Below are 19,515 nucleotides of genomic sequence, written 5' to 3' on the forward strand. Positions count from 1 at the left end.
AGCTCTGACGGCAGCCCAAATATCCTTAGAAAAGCACATTAGAGGAAACAAGTCTGACCACTATGCCGTCATCAAACCCCCCAACCACCAAGTCAGAAGTGAAGAAGATAGAAGTCAACAGCACACATGTGTCCATTGTGGATATCAAGGCCAACAAGATCAAATAGGCTGTGAAAAAGCTGTATGACACTGATGTGGCCAAGGTCAACACCCTGATAAGACTCCTAATGATGATGCTTTAGATGTTACCAACAAAATTGAGATCATCTAAACTGAGTGCAGCTAATTCTAAAGATAAATTTTTCAACATAAAAAAAAAAATAGGATGGAATGGATGGGTGAACCAACAGATTGCTAAACAAGATGATGTATGTGTACTATTGATCATACTATACGCACTATTTTATAACTCGCATCTGCATTTTCACCTAATATTATACTTTCAAACATTTTCCTAAAATACGTTTTAATGGCCACATAATATTTGGTGTTATGCATATACTGTTACCCGTTCATCAGTACTTTACAGTTCAGTTTGTAAGTTATTTCTAATCTTTTACTATTAGAAACAATGCTGTCTCGGTATCAATGGATGTGAATCTATGATCATTCTTTTAAGAATTCTGGAAGTGGAATACCTAGGTAAGAGGAATTAAGCTCTTTTATGGCTTTTCATTCACACAGACAGTTGCTGTATATGAAGACACCTGTTTGACCCTGCCCTCACCAGAACTCATGCTATCACATTTTATACTGGTCCATATGATAGACAAAAGATGTATGTGTATACACACAGGAGTAAGTGCACATACCATTGTTCCTCCAATTTTTAAATTAAATTCATACAATTTATTATATATTTATATGATTTATTTAGAATACATTAATGTATACAATGTATTTTATAAGTATATAATAAAATTATTATATATTTTTAAATTATATAGTAAAATATTCTATTGTATATTTAAAAATTATAAACTTACAATATTTATATTCTATTATAAATTTAATATATTACCTCCCAATACTAGGTACAGGGAAGATTTCCCAACATACATAAACTTTAAAAGTAACACAGAAAAGTTCAGAGCAGAGACAAGCCAAGTGATTTTTATTATTTTTAATTTATCTATTTTTAGAGAGCAAGAGAGCATGAGATGGAGAGGGGCAGAGAGAGAGGGAGAGAGAGAGAGAATCCCAAGCAGTCTCTGTGCTGTCAGCATGGAGCCTGATGTGGGGCTTGAACTCAGAAACACAAGATCATGACCTGACCTGAAACAAAGAGTCAGATGCTTAACCGACTGAGCCACCAGGGCACCCCATGCCAAGTGACCTGTAAAAGACAGAATGGTTTCTAGCCCAACAAGATTTGAGTGTGAATGGATTAAATGTATTAACAAAGTTAGAGGAAAAAAAAAAAAGCCTGGGCCATTGTAATCAAAGAAAAAGAAGCATTGCAGGCACAAATGTTGAGAAAAACCCCAAGAAATGCTTTACAACAGAATCCCAAACCCAGGATAAGGCTCATTCAGTCCCACAGTAGATACATCTCCATTGCAAGGATGCCTGCAGCAGATCTAAGTTTTTACTATTTTATTACACTTAAATCTCTTTCTCCAATATTATCTTCTGTTTATTTTTGGTAAATGGGAAAACAATATTCATGTGTTCACCTTATGGCTAAAAACGTCACCAAACTTCTTATTAATCTTCCTAGCTTATCCAGTAAACATGGATACTCTGGATTTTCCAAGTAGATACTAGTGTCATCAGCAAATGATTATTTGTCTCCTCATTTTCAATACTTTTAACTGTCTCACTAATGGTAGCATATGGGCTAGAATTTCATACACAGTGTTCAATACCAGTGGTAAGAGTAGGAGCTTGCATACAGGTTAAGTTTCTATGAGTGATCTAAGTACATTTGAAAAAATGCAGGGACACCTGGGTGGCTTAGTCAGTTAGGCATCCAACTTCAGCTCAGGTCATGATCTCACAACTCTTGAGTTCAAGCCCTGCGTCAGAGTCTGTGCTGACAGCTCGGAGCCTGGAGCCTGCTTCAGACTGTGTGTCTCCCTCTCTCTCTGCCCCACCCCTGCTTGTGCTCTGTCTCTGTCTGTCAAAAATGAATAAATGTTAAAAAAATTTGTTTAAGAAAAAATGCATAACTTCTGCTCTGTCAGCAGAATATATGTCACACATATATATACACACACATATATATATTTATGTGACCCTTGTTAATTGTATTCTTTAAGTACTCTTATATTCTCTTATTGTGTGTCTATTTCATTACTGCATTTAAGAGATATCTGTTGGAGTCACCATATTCTTCTGGTAGGTATATTAGTTTTAGCCTTACATATTTTTTAGCTATGTTGCAGGGTGCAGAAAAAGTAATAACTATTATATTACTCTTATTTTTAGTATATATTATTCTTATGTCCTGCTTAATGCTTTTTGCCTTGATTTCTGCTTTCTTTGATATTATAACCACATTATCTATTTTTGTTTTTAACAACTTTATGGAAATATCTTTGATGCACGAGAATTGTATATATTTAAGGTATACAAGTTGATGTTTGGATAAATGAATATACTATGAAAAGATCACCACAATGAAGCTAAATCACCCCATGCAGCTATTAGTGTGCATGTGTATGTATGTGTATGTGTATGTGTATGTGTATGTGTATGTGTATGTGTATGTGTAGAAGATTTAAGATCTAGCCTCTTAGCAAATTTCAAGTGCAAAATACAGTATCACTGTGCTGGACATTAGACTTCCCAATCTCATTCATCTTGCATAACTGAAATTTTGTACCCCTTGACCAACATCTACTCATTTCCCCTCCTCTTGTTCCTGGCAACCACCATTCTACCCTCTGCTTCTTTGAGTTGTACTTTTTATAGATTCCACATATAAGTAAGATCATGCAGTATTTGTCTCTATGTCTGGTTTATTTCACTTAGCATAATATCCTCTTATTTTCATCTATGTTGTTGTAAATGACAGGATTTCCTTATTTTTAAGACTGAATAATGTTCCATTTTGTATTCCACATTTTCTTTATCCATTTGTCCATCAATGGATGGACCATATCTTGACTATTATAAGTAATGCATCAATGAATATGGGAGTGCATATATCTCTTTTGAATATTGATTTTGTTTCCTTCAGATATATACCCAAAAGTTTATGGCAAAAGTTTGATTATTAGGACATATGGTAGTTCTAGATTTTCATTTTTTTAGTAACTTCTATAACTGTTTTCCATAATAGTTATACAAGTTTACATTTCCACCAACAATGTACAAGGGCTCCCTTTTTTCCATATCCTCGCCAACCACTGCTTATCTTCCATCTTTTTGGTAATATCCATTCTAAAAGATATGAGGGGATATTTCATTGTGGTTTTGCTTTGCATTTCCCTGATGATGAGTGATGCTGAGTACCTTTTTACAAACCTGTTGGCCACTTACAGTCAACCAATCTTCTACCGGGGTATGAAGGACATATAATAGGGAGAGGGAAGTCTCTTCAGTAAGTGGTGTTGGAAAAACCGATATCCATACGCAGAAGAATGAAATTAGACCCTTAACTCACACTATATACAAAGTCAACTCACAGTGGATTAAAGACTTAAAGGTAAGACCTAAAAACGTGAAACTACTAGAAGAAAGCCTAGAGAAAAGCTTCCTGCCATTGGTCTTGGCAATGAGTTTTTGGTCATGACACCAAAAGCACAGACGGCAAAAGCAAAAATAGACAAATAAACTACATCAAACTAAAAAGCTTCCTGTATAGCAAAGGGAACCATGAATAGAGTGAAAAGGCAACCTATAGGATGGGAGAAAATATTTGCAAACCTTATGTCTGATAAGGGGTTAATAACAATAATATATAAAGAACTCCTACAACTCAATAGCAAAAACAAAAGAATAACAAATATCTGATTAAAAAGTGGTTGAAGGACCTGAAGAGGCAATTCTCAAAGAAGACAGACAAATGGCCAACAAATCCTTCATCTGTTTTTCTTTTTCATTTTTTATTTGTTAGCTGTAGTGGCTGTTGCCACTGTTGCTGTACTCATCAGCAGAATTTTCTTGATCTACTTGCTTTCATGTCTTTATTTTCAGGTTTCTGGTGTCATTTTGCTTTCAGAATGTATCCTGTCAATATGAAACAGCAACCTTTTAATCTCTGTTGCAATTGTTGAGTTTATTCACATTTGTTGGGACAGGTTTGGACTTCTGCCATCTTATGTTGTGTTTTTCACTTGCAGTGCATTCTTTATTCTTTTTACTTTCCTTTCCTTTTATTTGATCAGCTAAACTTTCTTTGCTTCATTTTTTTCCTCTACTGCTTTAAAAGTTAATCTTTTTTATGTTTTTCTAGAAGTTATCCTGTCCTTTATGTATAATTAAATCTTAACAATGTGTTCAGTTTGAATTTTACTGATGGAAAGTTTTTTTTATAATTTTTGTTTGTATGTGTACTTCTGATTCTGTTGGGGAGAGGGACAGGGAATTAAACAGAGAAATCACCTAATGATTTTTTTCTATTTCCCTTTTTCCTATACTCTTCCCAAAGATATTTGCATTTATAAGTGCATGGTTATAAACTCAGATAAAATTAAAAGACTCATGTGGAAAACAGCAATACAGTGCCACACTTCTCCTTATATTTAAGTCTTGCTCCACAGTAGCAAACTCTTCAAATATTTCTGCTGTGTATTCTAGTATTTACCACCAACCTTGTAAATATGCTGATAATGCTACTTATTGACCTTGTATTTAGACAACGCCTACAGACAGCTGTTTCGGTAGATGGCTCTGATTGGCCTCCCGAAAGCCATAGATAACCTCTTTGTCTTGCCTTCCTCAACTATGGAGGATGAAAAACTAGAATACCTTTCTAGACTCCCCTGAAAATAGATGTGGTTTTTTGATACATTTTTGGCCAATGAGGTATAGGCAAATAGCCCTGGGAGAGCTTATTTCTTCTTAAGTAAAAAGACAAATTCTCACTAGTGGAAGGAAATGTGTCCCATGTCCTCATCCATCTTCCTTGCTGAAACATGAAGGCTCAGTAATCACATATTAAAGATGGTGGAGCAAAAAAAGCTGAAAAGAGCCTGATTCATGATGACATGTTGTTGCCATTCTACCAGTCCCAGGATGCCTGACCCAGGATTTCTGAGGCTACCATGGTAGGGGTTTCTGTCATTCACAACTGTTGTGTTCTTTTCACCCTACACTTTAGGAACACCGATTATTCTTAAAGACATCACCTCTTAAGTTTTTATCTATTACTGTTGTTCTAATTGCATTAATCTCTTTAATCTTTTTTCTGCATTCAGGGTTATCATTTCAAGCCTTTGCTCTAAGTCATGAATACACTTTTCTGCTATTTCTTTTCTATTCCTATTCTGCTTATTTCATTAAAAAAAGAATTTGTACTCATTGTTTTCTTCCTCAGCAATATTTCTTTTCAGCTCATTCTGTTGTTCCAGCAACTTATCTTTGAGTTCTTGAGTCACTGAATTCATGTTCTCTTTAAATTGTTCTACACTGCAAAGCAGCTGTTAAAAATTTTCATTTGCTTCATAGGTTAGATTCTTCAGGTTAGATTCTTTGCTTCAGGTTATATTCTTCTGGATTTTTTTTATACCTGACTTCTGGCCTCTTTTAGACATTTTTTCCTCCATGCTGTTACTTTCCATATTGACAAGAACATTCCTTTTTGCATATTTTATTTTCTCTATATAGATGTGGTTGAATTATCCATTAATCCATTCCCACATTAGTTGGTATCTGATTAGCTTCCCTTCATAGTTTCAGCTAGAAGACTGAGTGTTGTAGGTTATTTTGGTTTTTATAGGCCTGAGTAGTTATATCTACTTTCATGCACCTTACGAGAAGAGGGAGGGAGGATGTCCAGGTAGGGTTAGTGCTGGTTGTAATGCATTTACCTCTGTAGACTTACTAAGTTTTTGGAAAACCAAACACATTTCAAATAAAATCATAATAATGTAATATCCAATAATTATACACATATGTGTTATTACTTTAATATAAAAATATGGAGAGATGTTCATTTGAAATCATAATTAGTCTACATAAATGCAAATAGTTAAAAATAAGACTTAAAGGGGAAATTAGGAGTAATTTATAGTAGGTCTAAACAATACATGTAATAAAAGTATAATACTATTTTTATAATATGTCTTTCTGCCTTCTTATAGGGTAATTATTTAAATCTTTTAAAGCTATTGTATGTTACTATTATGCTATATTAGTACGTATTATTAACATACAACAATATAATATTTTTAAAGAGAGAACATAAATATAATAGGACTAATTAGATATTACCCATTTTAAATAAAAAAATAATAATGTTTATTTTAGCCCCATGATACAATAGAATAGTTGTAATCTTTCTAAATCCTTCTCTAATGATTCTTCTCTGAACTGCCTGAAGCTTTTAGGACATCCTTCTTTAATGTAGTGGTGAAACTGAAAGCAATCCAATATACAATTCATTTTGTCTTGCAGCTCTGCTCTCATAAACCCCATTACATTAGTTTCCGGTTTTCAGTATATTAAGCTAAATACCATCTCCACAAAAGTGTTTGAGCATGGAGTACTTAAGATTTTATTTATTAGCAACACCAGGTTTTTAGACTTGTAGGAATTCATTTCCAGTTCTATAAAAATATCCATCCATACCATATCTACTGGCTTGTTGTGGTAGACCAGTTGTCTGTCCACCAGGTCTTTTCATCTTTAAATTCATCAAATACATTTTTGCATCTAAAGTGTCCATAATTTTGAAATACTCCAAAGTTAAGCCTCTCTCGGGGAAAATGGTTTTAAATCACAGAGGTATTTTGAAGTTGTGAAATCAAAGTTGGACTCCAAATAAGTTACAGTTTTAGTAAAGAAATGGAGAAAGCCCTGTTTAATTTGGCTGCCCTTTCTGTCAACTTTTTTTCTTTTTTAATTCTGAAGCAGTCTTATTAATAAAAGAAATGGGTCTTTTTTTTTCACAAGTGTTTGTCGCAACCCAGAACAATTCAAGTGCAGTCAATTCATCCTTTTCTAAGCTCCTTAATATCTCTTCAAAGATCACCAAACAGCTTCAGAGAAACAGCATATAAATCTATTCTAAAGTAATCCTTTTCTTGGGGTGCCTGGGTGGCTTAGTTGGCTAAGAGTCCGACTTCGGCCTAGGTTATGATCTCTCTGTTCCCGAGTTCGAGCTCCGCAATGGGCTCTGTGCTGACAGCTCAGAGCCTGGAGCCTGTTTCAGATTCTGTGTCTCCCTCTCTCCCTGTCCCTCTGCTCCTCATGCTCGCTCGCTCTCTCTCTCTCTCTCTCTCTCTCTCTCAAAAATAAACATTAAAAACATTCATAAAGTAATCCTTTTCTCCATTTTTATCCCCAATGTATTTCTAAATTAGAGAAAGAGATTCTTATTATCTCACATTTGAAAATATTTTTATAGCTGGCCAACATTTTAAAACCTTTTTCATAGCCAGCAACAGTGTGTCAAGATGTGCCACCCTATAGGATGCTAACTCATCTCTATAAAGCCAAAAATTTATTAATTGCTTCTGTGTATTGAGTGTGAAGGGCCAACAGATCAGTTACTAAATTTCCCCTTTTGTTCAACCACAGAATATTTTAATTGCAACATTGGAATCAGAAAATGTAACGTTACTCAGTTTCACAGAACATTCAAGAAGATTGTACAATCATGTGTATTCATTCATGCAGTGTGCTCAAGCCAATTCAGAGGCCACTATTTTCAACTAAACATTAGTGTCTTTTAGAAGTACCTAACTGTCTCATTACAGATTTATGAAATTCAGTGTCCATATGTGATCTCTCATCCCCTTCTCCAACATGCACAGTTCCCAAATTCTTTTCTGCATATTGTGCAGTATGTTTGGTTTGGGTTTTTGACCACCTAATCCACTTGTATGTGCCCTTCCATCTTTCATTCAAATCACATAGTCAATTAGCTTTCTTTTTCAATGATATCTGGGTCATGCTGGTATTATCATCAACAGTCAGAAGCAACAACAGTGACCACACAAGGTGTCCATTTATCCATTTATCTATCTGTACCATACCCACTTGACATTAAAGACATTATTGCTTTCGGCCTCTATTTTGGGGTTGCCATATGAGTTTTTCACTTTCCCCTCAACTTTCCACACCCATCACCAGAAACTAAGACCTTTCATGTCTCATGGAGGGGGTTTCCAGGGCTCAAGGTTTTTAGGGCAAAAACTGAGGCTGTCACAATCAAAGTAGGATGATCACACTTCCTTTTGTATTTTGTTAAAAATCTCATGATAGAGTTCATTTCACATGGGTAAGAGCATATGGTAATCACATGGTAAGAATTTGTGAGCTTCTAATCATTCCTCTCATAGAGGATGGAACCGAACAGAAATAATGAACTCTAGGAGTCTATTATCCCCACCCCATCTACTTCTCCCTAGCAGCCATTTATAATGACTTCCCAGCCAGGAAAAGAAAAATATTAGGTAAAACTGGTGAGTTTGGGGTACAGAGTTATTGCTCTGCAAGGTTATGGGAAACTTCCCCTAGGGGTCCTCAGAGCATCTTGCCTTTTGTATTTCCCTAATATGGTGGGCAATTGTTACTTTTTTCTGCCCACTGTCCACTTCTCCTTTTCATGGAAATGGTGCCTTGATTTTACACTGGAATAAAGGTAGGGTGGAGTCCATCACTGAATACTTTGCACACATTTAAAAAGGTTGGCAAGATCAACAACAAAAGGACAAACAACCCAATTACAGAATAGGTAAAGGGCTTGAATAGACCTTTCTCCAAAGAAACAGTCAATAAGCACATGAGAAGATGTTCATGTCATTTATCATTAGGGAAATGCAAATAAAAAAATCACAAAGACATGCTACTCCATACAGAAGAAGATGGCTATAATAATAATTTTTAAAAGTGACAATAACAAGTGTTGGCAAAGATGTAAAGAAATTTGGGAGCCTTCATACATTGCTGGTGAATCCACTGTGGAAGAGAGTTGAGTGGCTCCTTAAAAAGTTAAACAATCTAGCAACTCCACTGCTAGGTAGATACTCAAAAGAACCGAAGACAGATACTCAAACACATACGCATGTGTGTTCAGAGCAGCACTATTCACAATAGCCAAAAGGTAAAAACAACCCAAATGTCCATCAACAGATGAAAGGATACACAAAATCAAGTATATTCATACAATGGAATGTTATTTGTCCATAAAAAGGAATGGAGTGTTGATATATCCTATAATATCGGTGAACTTTAAGAATATTTTGCTAGTAAAAAAAAAGTCAGGCACAAAAGGTCACATATTATACGATTCTATTTATATGAAACTCCCAGTATAGGTAAATACCTAGAGACAGAAAATAGATTAGTGGTGGCCAGGGGCTGGGGCAAGGGGAGGAAGGATAAAATGGACAGTTACTACTTAATGGGTATAGGGTTTCCTTTTGGGGTGATGAAAATGTTTTAGAACTACATAAAGATGGTGGTTACCAAACACTGCAAATGACTAAATGCCAGTGAGTCATAAACTTTTGAATGGTTGATGTTATGTTACATGAATTTTACCTCAGTTTAAAAAAAAGGAAAGAAAAAAGGATGCCAAGAGATGTTTGTAACCCAACTCACAGAGCATTCATGATGTGTCACTAAATAAAAAGTACAATAGATGAGCAATTGTTTCAGGACAAGCATGTTTTTGTGAAATAATAATAGTCATAATATATATTACCAATATATGCATGTTAATACATGTATAAAATGATTCAAAGGGATTTACATGGAATTGTTTGAAGAAGTTATCTCTAGAGAGTAAAATTATAGGAGATATTTATTATATATTACCTTTTTGAAAGAAAAAATTGGAACCTTGTAACAGGCTTTTAAAAAGTAATTACTGGGGCGCCTGGGTGGCTTAGTCAGTTAAGCATCTGACTCTTAATATCAGCTCAGGTCTTAATCTCAGGGTCATGAGTTCAAGCCCCACGTACCACTCCACACTGAGCATGGAGCCTACTTACAATAAATAAAATAAAATAAAAAGTAATTACTGACCCCCTCTCATATAAAATGAGTACATTAACATAAATGTACATATTACCCATCCATCCTAGTTCTCTATTTCCACAGCATATGATTTTAAAATTTCAGCATTAATTTTTTAAATATTTCTTCTTCACTCATCCTTTATCTGCCTTCATTCTGGCAGCTATCCTCCTACATTAGTGGATGAAGGTAGTTTTGCTGAGAATGGGGGTGGTAAGGTGGCCCCTGTCTCCTTTCCTCGGGCTGGATCCTTCTGTACTAGATCAACGAGAAATGCCTTAAATCTGTCAGCATGTGGATGACACCCTTCCTTAATTTCCAACCCTGATGCAACATTTTCCCCATAATTGTCTATTTCTTTATTGTGGCAATAATGATTCTGGAGCAGCAGTGTTAGATGCCCTGGCTCAAATTGTTGTCTTGCCCAAAAAACCCAGCATCGTGAACAATTGTCCATTACCGGAAGAAATGCTTGAGGTTACAGGGTGATGATGCAATCTGAAATGAAGTATGATTGTTCATTCTTTGAACAATGTTTACAGGAGATAGTGAATCCAAATGACAGTACGGATAGCTGTACTGTAAACCAAAAGGTAGGACTGGATACACCTTGGGGGTGGTGCACTTGTTGAACAGAACAAGGTTTAGTCACATGGGTCCTGCACCTAATCTTGGTAGTTTGAGAGAAGGACCCCTGAGGGACTGAGAATGAGCAGTGACAGGTACTATTCTTTATTGAGGCTTGTTAAATGTTCTTGCCAATATCCCTTAGATACATTATCCCATTTAAATCTTGTAACAGCTGCATGGAATAAAGCACTATTATACCCATTCTTAAAGTTCACAAATTGAGACTCAACAAAGTTAAGCAACTTGCTTACGGTCACTGAAAGAAGGGGAGCCAACTCTCAAATCTAAATCCACAACTGTTGACCCAATGTTATTTTCAATAGCTTGGAGGGCTTTTATAACATACGTTCTTTCAAGTCCTAGAGTTCTGAAGAATGTGATGGGGTGTAAAGTGAAGTCAGAACTCTAGTTTGCAATCACTTCCAACAGGACTGCTTCTTATCTGTGCTGTATTTTTTCTAAGTGCAGCTTGTTTAATGTTTTATTTGTTTTTGAGAGAGAGAGAGAGAGCACAAGCGAGGGAGAGACAGACAGAGAGGGAGACAGAGGAGCCAAAGCAGGCTCCGCACTGACAGCAGCAAGCTCAGTTCAGGGCCTGAACTCACAAACCTGAGATCATGACCTGAGCTGAAGTCAGATGCTCAATGGACTGAGCCACCCACGTGCTCCTCTGTGCTTTTTTGAAGCCCCATGTAAGAATTTATTTGGAGAAGCGGACAGAGACCTTTCACTTAAAAAAAGAGAAATCTTGGGGTGCCTGGATGGCTCAGTCATTGGAGCATCCAACTCTTGATTGCAGTTTAGGTCATGATCAGAGGGTCATGGGATTGAGCCCACAATGGGCTCCCTGCTGAGCCCAGAGCCTACTGGGGATTCTCTCTCTCCCCCTCTGCCGCTCTCCCCTGCTTGTGCACTCACTCTCTCTTTCTCTCTCTGTCTCTCTCTCTAAAATTTAAAAAATAAAATATTGTAAAGAAATCAGACTTCTAAAATGTAAAGCAATATATTTCCTTCCCCCATATCCCTTCTTATTACCGATCTTACATTAGACTTTGTTAACTGATCTTTGGATGTCAGTGTGTTGGTTCTCATTGGGATGTGTGAGTTTATAGCAGTTTGGATGTTTTTGTTTACAGGCAAAAAGGTAAATGCAGGTATAAGTTCTTTAGCTTTATCTGATATAGCATTAGTATCAATAATAGATCAGGGATCCTTACATTTATAGATGGAAAAAAACATAGCCTAGGGTTCAAGGAACTGAAAAGCCAGTATGCACCGTCTGATGAGAAAAAAAAAATGGAATTCAGGGTCAGAAACTCTGTCATGAATCTCCATTCTGGTATAAACATGTTGCCAAACAGCTCTGAGACTGTTTCCTCTTTTGTAAAATGGAGGCGCATATGCCAACTTCAGAGTGATTCTGTGGAAGATGAATAAGATAATGTACATTGAAACGCCGAGCACATCTTAGATTCCCAATTAATATTCCATTTTCATTAGATGATTCAAATTCTTGAAAGCCTGTGGTAAAGATACCCTCTGTGAGATTTACTTGGGAGAGACCTCTGTGGAGGCCACAGGGTTCCTCAGACTGGCTTTCACAGGGTTCCACATCAGACTGGCTCTTAAGATTAAAATGCCACTCTCACGGCAAACATTTGGACAAGTCCAGAGCAGGGTTGTTGTCAATGTAGCCCCACACTTCACATGGTGGGCTGGAAGGCCTGGGGTTCCACAGCAAAATAGAGCAATCTTTACACTGTCATGAATTTCTCCAGTTTTTCCCTTTGACTGATCATGAGGTGAGGCTGAGATTTACGTTACAGTGCGTGATATTTTCAAACCCGTCTTGAGGCATGTCAAACATACCATCTTTTGAGTAAATTTAACCGTCCAAAGCCTAGACTCCCATAAACCAGTTCTAGTCATGAAGCCCACTCTATAAGAACTCTTTAAAGTGTAATTTTCAGGGACAGAGGTTAAACCTTACAGAAAAATCTTTTTATATTAGAAACCCCCCTTTTAAGAAACCAGAAATTATTTTAGAATTACTTTTTAAGCTGTTTTCCCTTTTGAAACCAAAAACAAAAACAAAAACAAAAATAGAATATGTACAAAATTCCATGGAAAATCAAACGTCATTCAACGATTGGCTTCCAAAATACAGTTATACTTCTGCTTTGAAAAACAGAATCATATTGACCCAAGGACTAACGGTTCAATGAACTCATTTCAGTCTTCACCAGAAACTCTGATCAGAAAAGAATACTAATAGGATAGATTCTACTTGAGATGAATATTTATCCCCATCACAAATAAAATTCAGAAAGTCAATATTTGGGTTCTCCAAAGAACAGAAACAATAAAAGAATGAATTCCTTTAAAAGCTATCTTCTTGGAGTGTCTTGGAAATAATATCTATATAAATATTAAGTCGTCTTATTATATAGAACACTTTATATAGTCCTAATATTTTACGAAATGTATGCCAGCTTGTGAATGAGGCAGTTTGGAGCTGCAATACCCATGGCCACCGAGAGATGGCAGTCAGCTATCCATGTACTCTGGATTAGTGGGTCCCTGCCACCTAGAACTGCCTTTTCTGTTTGTCTGCCTCATTGATTCTTGCTGTTGTTTCAGAAACATTTCTTTCCTCCATTGCTATTGCCTGATCATTCCCACTTTCCCTCAAACCCATTATTATTATAACTCTGCCACTGTGTTATTTAACTCTGTAACAGCATCATATAATTGGGGGACCATGATATTAACTCCGAAAAGCATTTGGGGGGATTTATTTGGCCTGAAGCGTGCCACATAAAATGGGATTTTTTTATATGTGATGATGATTACTATGATTAGGGTAGGCCATTTTCAAAGACAAATTATTTCAACCTGAAGGAAACCAAGGCCTGAGGCTACCTCTTTCCTTTTTAGAGCCCTCAGGCCCCTGTAAAACTATCCCCTGAACATGTTTTATTTATTTATTCCAGTTATTTAATCATTTCTGCTTTTAAATATTGAGGAAGGGTAGTCATCATGTTCCAGCATGGTGTGGTGGAAATAGACCTGGATATTCATTCCAGTAGAACTGAAATCTTACCTCTTCCACCCACTTCCTATGTAAATTACAGAGTAATACTCAGAGTATTTATCAAGTGAGGGTATGGGAATGAGTACTCTCTACTTTCCCTTCTGCATAAAATATTTAAATATTCTATGGAAATTAAAAACATTGCCATGTCATGGATTCTAAAATTGTCTTATCCTTTAAAAAGTATTGTAGAAATATTTAAATTGCAAAAAAAAAAAAAAAAAAGTGTTAGCAGTGCTGAAAAACAGGTCGGAGACTATCCCAAAGTGCCCCAGAAGACAATGGACAGAGACACTAGCAGACTCTGGGGGAACACTCCCATCCCAGAGAAACAAGAATTCACTGTGAAAGAGAGATGCAAATCTTTCAGGCAAGCACAAGTGTGGTCACCTTCCTCCCAGCACACCTGCATGTGAGAAGCCCCCAAGGCCAGCTCCTGACCACACACACTGGAGAGTGAGCCTTGATGGTGGGCACTACCTCAGCAATACTGAAATAAAATAGCAAAACCTGTTGCTATGGCTATGAGCCTGTTCCACTGCATTGTTCCTTTAGGTTAACAGATTTTTAAACTAACAAAATAGTAACATCTAGGATTTCTTTCTTTTTTTTTTCTGTTTTCTTTTTTTCCTTTAATCTGACCCCAAAGATCCTGCTATGGAATATTTCACTAGAAACCTAGACTAAACTCCAACATAATGCAGCTCAAGTGCTATTGATTACAAACGAATATGGGAGAGAATGCAAGTGTCTCTGTAAGGCTGAAATAGCAAAGAAAACCATTCTTCACTTCAAAAGAAGGTAATCAGTTTTCTTACCACTCAAGTGTTACCTCCCCGTGATGCACAATAAATGTAGTCAGGAAAGGGAAATGAATTCTAAAATACCTAATGTCTGTTCTTAAGAATATTCTAGATGGCATCTGCACCTATAACCCTAGAGCAAAGTGTCATGAAGCCATAAGTCTAAGAATATAAAGAATTGAAATATACATGTGAAATACAGCATTATAAATTGAAACTTTGTTGGAAGCAGTGAATAGCAGACAGCAGACAGAAAAAATTGAATTATTCAAGTTGAAAGTAGAGAAGTTCCCTATAATGCAAAAGAAAAACACAAAAGAACAAAAATAAACAAACAACCTAAGAGGAGATAAGGAATGGGCAGAGAAAGGGAGGGAGGAAGCCAGGATGAGAGAGAAGACAAGATATAGAGAAAAAGATCTTAGATGGTTCATCTTTTTCTCCTATTACCACGCATCTCAACTTTACCTATATTAATACTGAACTCATTGTTCACCCACCCAAGCCAGTCTGTTTTGTGCTTCCATGCATTTTGTGATGCTTTCTTCCTTCCCAGAAAACCAACTTCTGCTTTCTTCCCTCCATTTCCCCTCCTTCTCCTAGGTCAAAACTTCTATTCGATTCCTTTGTGAATGAACAAATAAGTGACTGACCAAATGATCAGTGGTTGGTGTTGTTAGTTTCAATGCATGTACCAATAGCCAGATGATCAAATACAATATTTGGTGGATTAGACATTACTGTGACTATTTTCATTTGCCTTTAATTTTCATAAAAATAAAAGCAATGCCTAATAATTATAGAAAGTATTTTAAAGTTAATTTATAGTCCCAAGATAAAAGCGAGTTACTGGTGTTCTTCTGTATATGTTTTACCATGTAGGACATCTGGGTGGCTCAGTTAAGCACCTGACTCTTGATTTCAGCTCAGGTCATGATCTTACAGTTTGTGGGATCAAGCCCTGTGTCGGGCTCTGTGTTGACAGTGTGGAGCCTGCTTGGTATTCTCTCCCTCCCTCTCTCTTTCTGCCCTTTTCCCATTCTTTCTCTCTCTCAAAATAAATAAATAAATAAAAATATTTTACTGTATATATTTTTCATGTAAATAGAACATTTTGGGGTTTCTTTGACTGATATATTGAGATATAATTGGCATACTGTAAATTATACACAGTTAAAGTACACAATTTGAGAAGATTTTACATATGCATGCACCTTTGAAACATCACCACCATCAAGGTAACAAAAAAGCCACAGCCCTCCCCAAAGTTTCCTCATGCTTCTCGGGAATCCCTCCCTCCCCCTCTCCTTTACTCCCAACACAGTCTCCAGATGTCCACTCATCTGCTTTCTGTCACTATAATTTATTTTGCGTTTTCTAAAATTTTATATAAATGGAATCATACAGCATGCACTTTTTCATCTGGCTTCTTTCAGTATAATTATTTTGAGACTTATTCATGCTATAGCATATACCAATAGTTCATCCTCTTATTGCTAAGTACGAAAATATACCATTGTACGAAAATATCAGTTTGTTTACTTTTCACCAGTTGGGGTACATTACGATTGTTTCCAGTTTTCAGTTATTACAAATTAAGCTATTATACACATTTGTACAAATCTTCATAAAGATATATACTATCATTTCTATTGGGTAAATACCCAGAAAAGGAATAGACATATTTTTAGATGTTTGTGTTCATTTTTTAAGAAACTGCCAGACTGTTTTCCAAAGTGATTATACCATTTTTACATTTCTGCCAGTAGAATATGTGAGTTCTAGTTCTTCCACATCTTTCTCAACCCCTGTGATGGTCCATCTTTTTTTTTTTATTTTGCCCATTTTTAATAGGTGCATAGTGGTATCATGTTGTGGTTTTAATCTGCATTTCCCTAATGAATTTTAATGTTGATCATGTTTTCTATGGGCATATTTGCCAATATATCTTCTTTGGTAACATAGCTGTTCAAACTTTTTTTTAACGTCTTATTTTAATTCTAGTTACTTAACAGTGTTATATTACTTTCAGGTGTATGCAATAAAGTGATTCAACAATTCCATACATCATCACGACAAGTGCACTCCTTAATCCCCATCACCTATTTCACCTATCTCTCCGACTACCTCCCTTCTGGTAAATATCAGTGTGTTCTCTACAATTAAGAGTCTTTCTTGGCTTCTCTCTCTCTCTCTCCACCCCTTTTATCATGTTGTTTTTCTTAAATTCTTCATATAATTGAAATCATATGGTATTTGCCTTTCTCTGACTTACTTCACTTAGCATTATATTCTCTAGTTCAATCCATGTCATTGAAAATGGCAAGATTTCATTTTTTTTATGGATGAATAATACTCCATTGACTATGTGTATACCTCTTCTTTATCCATTCATCTATCGATAGACACTTGAGCTGTCTCCATACTTTGGATGTTGTAAATAATGCTGCAATAAACATAGGGGTATTCATGTGAATAAGTGTTTTTGTATTCTTTGGGTAAATACCCAGTAGTGCAATTGTTGGATCATAAAGTAGGTCTGTTTTTAACTTTTTGAGGAACCCCCGTACTGTTTTCTACAGTGGCTGCACCAGTCTGCATTCCCACTGACAGTGTTAGTTACTTTTTCTCCACATCTTTGTCAACACTTGTTGTTTCCTGTGTTATTGATTTTAGCCATTCTGACCAGTGTGAGGTGATATCTCACTGTAGTTTTGATTTGCATTTCCCTGATAGTAAGTGATAATAAGCATCTTTTCATGTGTCTGTTGGCCATCTGGATGTCTTCTTTGGAGAAATGTCTGCTCACATCTTCTGCCCATTTTTAATTGGATTACTCATTTTTGTGTTGTTGAGCAGTACAATTCTTTATTTTTTTGGCGGGGGGGGGGATACTAACCTTTCATCAAATATGTCATGTGCAAATATCTTCTCCCTTTCCATAGGTTACCTTTTAGTTTTGTTGATTCTTTCATTCACTGTGCAGAAGCTTTTTATTTTGATGTAGTCCCAGTGGTTTATTTTTGCTTTTGTTTCCCTTGCCTCAGGAGACATAAGTAGAAAGAATTCTCACTATGGCCGAAGTCAAAGTTACTGCCTGTGTTCTTTTCTAGGATTTTGATGGTTTCAGGTCTCACATTTAGGACTTTAATCCATTTTGAAATTATTTTTGTATATGGTGTAAGAAAGTGGTCCCGTTTCATTCTCTTGCATGTGCTGTCCAGTTTTCCCAACACCATTTGTTGAAGAGACTGGCTTTTTCCCAATGGATATTCTTTCCTGCTTTCTTGAAGATTAACTGAGCTTGCAGTTGTGAATTTACTTCTGGGCTTTCTATTCTGTTCCATTGATCTATGTGTCCATTTTTGTGCCAATACTGTTTTGATTACTATAGCTTAACCTGAGTTAAGCTCATAACTGAAGTTTATAACATAACCTGAAGTTTGGGATTGTGATGCCCCTAAATTTGCTTTTCTTTCTCAAAATTGCATTGACTATTCAGTGTCTAAAATCCAGTTTTAGGATTATTTGTTCCAGCTCTGTGAAAAAGGCTGTTTGACAGGGATGTGTTACATGCAATTGCTTTGGGTAGTATAGACATTTTAATACTTATTCTTCCAATCCATGAGCATGGAATGTCTTCTCATTTCTTTGTGTCATCTTCAATTTCTTTCATCAGTGTTTTATAGTTTTCAGGGTACAAGTCTTTCACCTCTTTGGTTAGGCTTATTTCTACGTATCTTATTATTTTTGATGCAATTGTAAATATGACTGTTTTCTTAATTTCCCTTTCTGCTGCTTCATTGTTGGTGTATGGAAATGCAACAGATTTCTGTACACTGATTTTGTATCCTGTGACTTCTAGCAGTTTTATGGTGGAATCTTTCAGGTTTTCTATATATAATATCATGTCATCTGCAATTAGTGAGAGTTTCACTTCTTCTAATTGATTTGGATGTCTTTTATTTCTTCATGTTGTCTGATTGCTGTGGCTAGGACTACCAGTACTATGGCTAATAAAAGTAGTGAGAGTGATCTTTGCCTTGTTCCTAAACTTAAGGGAAAAGCTCTCAGTTTTCCCCATTGAGTATGATGTTAGCTGTTGGTTTTTCATAAATGACCTTTATAACATTGAGGTATGTTCCCTCTAAACCTATTTTGTTGAGGGTTTTTGTCATGAATGGATGTTGTGCTTTGTCAAATGCTTTCTCTGCATCTATTGAAATGATCATATGGTTCTTACCCTTTTTCTTATTGATCTGACATATCATGTTGATTGACTTGCAAATATTGAACCACACTTGCATCCCAAGAATAAATCACACTTGATCATGGTGGATGATTTTCTAATATATATTTGTTCAATCTTATGCCCATTTTGAAATTAGACTGTTCATTTTCTTATTATTGAATTTTGAGTTTTCTTTATATATACAGGATAAAACTCCTTTATGATATACATGACTGACAAATATTGTCTCCCATTCTGGGACCTGTATCTTCATTCTCTCTCTTTTTTTTTTTTAAGTTTATTACTTATTGTTAAGAGAGAGAGACAGAGCGTGAGCAGAGGAAGGCAGAGAGAGAGTGAGACACAGAATCTGAAGCAGGCTTCAGGCTCTGAGCTGTCAGCTCAGAGCTCGACGCGGGGCTTGAACACACAAACAATGAGATCATGACCTGAGCTGAAGTCGGATGCTTAACTGACTGAGCCACCCAGGCGCACCTTCATTCTCTTAATAATAGAAGAGTGTAAAAGTTTTTAATATTTATAATGCCCAATTTATCCATTTGTTACTTTATAGAGTATGCTTCTAATTTTGCATCTAAAGAATTTTTCCCTAGCCAAAGGTC

The 19,515-nt window shown here is 36.1% G+C and overlaps 1 protein-coding gene across 4 annotated transcripts in view; it reads right to left on the bottom strand.

Moving 5' to 3' along the window:
- AGBL1 (AGBL carboxypeptidase 1) overlaps positions 1-19,515 on the bottom strand; it is a 938,649-nt gene that overhangs the window by 653,544 nt on the left and 265,590 nt on the right. The gene's annotated exons all lie outside the window — the stretch shown is intronic.

Source organism: Acinonyx jubatus, chromosome B3, assembly GCF_027475565.1.
Source record: "Acinonyx jubatus isolate Ajub_Pintada_27869175 chromosome B3, VMU_Ajub_asm_v1.0, whole genome shotgun sequence".
In the NCBI taxonomy this organism is placed as follows: domain Eukaryota; kingdom Metazoa; phylum Chordata; class Mammalia; order Carnivora; family Felidae; genus Acinonyx; species Acinonyx jubatus.